Here is a 2735-nt window from a genome sequence, read left to right on the forward strand (position 1 = left end):
ATTGATTGGTTCGCTTTAATTTCTCTATTCAAGTACTGATAAGAATTTTGCTCTATCTATCTATCTATCTATCTATATATAACAAAGTTAAATTGGAAGGGTATTTAATTCATTTATTAAATTTTTTTTAAAAATTTAAAATTAAAATTTTTAAAAAAACATATATTTTGTGGAGGAGGTGGGTTTTACCCCACCTTACCTTTCTGCGGCCCCTACATGGTCTGTGTGCGCAAACTGGTTGTTGCATGCAATAGCAGTTAATAATATTGCCAGTGACAACAACCAAGCTTGCGGTAGCCGCAGGCAGCCACACAACTTCTTTAAAAAGTCGGAGGCCTTTAAAAAGATATGTTGGGTTGTTATAATATTTTAAAATCAGTTTTTTTTAATAACTTTAAATTTAATTATTATTTATTATTAATAATTATTTATTATTAATTATTATTAATATTTTTTGTTAATGTTTATTAATTTAACATATAATTAAAGGATATTATTATAGTTATTTATATATATAATTATTAATTAATTTAATTTAGTTAAGTTTAATTAAGAATGCAGGTTAATAAATGAAGTTTTAAATTTGTTTAATCATTATTATTATTAATACTGATTTTAATAAAATTGTAAATTATTTTATTTGAAAATTGATATGTATTATTTTAATAATTTAAATAAATAATTACCTTAGATTATTTTTTAATAATGGACTTAAAATTTAATTAGGGTAATTGTGCAATTATTCAAATATAAGAATGGGGTAAATAGTAAGGATTAATTTGTAAATCGTAGGTATTCAAAAATTTACATTGAACAAAAACTGAAACCTTATTGTTAACTCAAGTATATGTTTTCAAATCAAACCAAACTATGAAACTACTATATTATCTGTATGTTGTCTCTACTTTGGGTTTTGGTTTGACTAGAGTGTTGACCATTTTTAGGACGTCTACCAAAGGCTAGGGAGTGTTGTGTTTGTAATATTATGATGTTTTGATCTCGATCATTTAAACTTAACCATGGTAATGTGCTTGGTATGCTCTATGATGAGTTTGAATTTATTATTCATTATTGCTTTCCAATGTTCTTGTGTGAAGCTAAGGTGAATGTTATGACATATTTGACTTAACCTTTTTGAGTCTTCAATCAATATTTTTGGAATTCTTTCTAGTTGCTCATAGAGAACTGATGTGTTATTCTGAATTATTTTTTGATGATTTCTAGTCACTTGTATAGGGTTGAGGTAAAATTTTTGATTCTTTGATTTATACTTTTATGAGCCTAGGTTAGGTTATCTATATGTAATGTCAGGAAGTGGCTTGCAATGGAGGTCGGGGCCTAAAGTGGCTACCAAAGTAACCCATTATAAGTTGTTTAATAAGTGAAAAAACTACACTAAATGGGAATAAAATTAACCTCATAAGAGTCTTTGTATGTTCTTGCCCATGCCTTGAGTGCTAGTATAGACTAGGATGGGAGTAGAGAGAACACTTGGTTGTAACCATGCAGCACTAGTATGCCTTGATAGTTGAAAGGATACTAGTGTTACATTGAGTCACTAGGGAGCTAGGGTCAAGTTAGACTACCAGGGTAACTCTAGCATTGATTTGTGTGATGACACTTGCCCACTTACATAATAGATTTCCTATGTGTCTTTGTGTGCCTCTAGGTCTAGATGTCAATTTCTCTTAGAACCTTTGAGTTAGATTACTTTTAGGGTTTCTTGGACTTAGACATTACTTTTAATTTTGCGATTGATATCGTATTTGGGACTTGAGACTATCTCCTTAGCGTGGAGGGAGTGGGCCTTTTTTGGTTGCCATGCTATCGAGTGGTAGTGGTTTTTTTACTTTTACCATTGAGATCCGTTCATTGATGTCATGGCTAGAGTTCTTATCAGCATTTCCTTTCATTACATTCTTGCATATTATGATGGATTGTTATGATGGATGGTTATATCATTATGGTGGATGACTTGTACTTATTGTATTGTACTTTATTTCATGGATCTAAAAAAGGGATGATGTAATCTATTTTTATACATGTATATTCTTTTAGCATCTCATACCCTATGACATGTATAGTGGATGACTGAGCATTCTGACTTTTATTGCCAAGTGGCATTCAAAACAAATGTATATTATTTAAATAGACTTGGACATATAATTATTCTTTTGTGTGGATGTAGTATTTGTTAGACTTAGTATTAATTAAATTTAAATGTGATTCAACGTCTTAGGATCTTTAAGGAATGTAATCTATTATGTTTGATTCTGTATGATTGTATGTTATTGCTTCCACTACTTTATGTTTGATGTGTATGTTATTCTTTCTTTAAAAAAAAAGTTTGGCAAAATTAGTAAAACTTTAGGTTAATTCTTTTGGATCCCTTGGGAGGGCGTTACATCTGGTATCAGAGGTTGAGTTTTGCATTGGGAGCTCTAGGCATATTAGAATGCTACTAGTTGTTAATTAGTTGAACTAAAACAAAACTAAAACTTGAACTAGTTGAACAGAAACAAAACTTAAAATTTTAGTTGTATACTTTCAAACTTGAACACTTATACTTCAAAACTAAAATATTTTTAAACCTAAAAATAGGCAAAAAAAAAAATTGAACTTATACTATTTTTGCGTCTTTATGTATGCCTTACAGTAGTATGTTTTATGGCTATTATAGTGTCTTGTCATCTTGGATATTATTGTTGTACTACTCTTAGTGGAGTCATATCCTC

This window comes from Cupressus sempervirens, chromosome 4 (genome assembly GCF_028749045.1).
Source record: "Cupressus sempervirens isolate cs-2001-9-10 chromosome 4, ASM2874904v1, whole genome shotgun sequence".
NCBI lineage: Eukaryota > Viridiplantae > Streptophyta > Pinopsida > Cupressales > Cupressaceae > Cupressus > Cupressus sempervirens.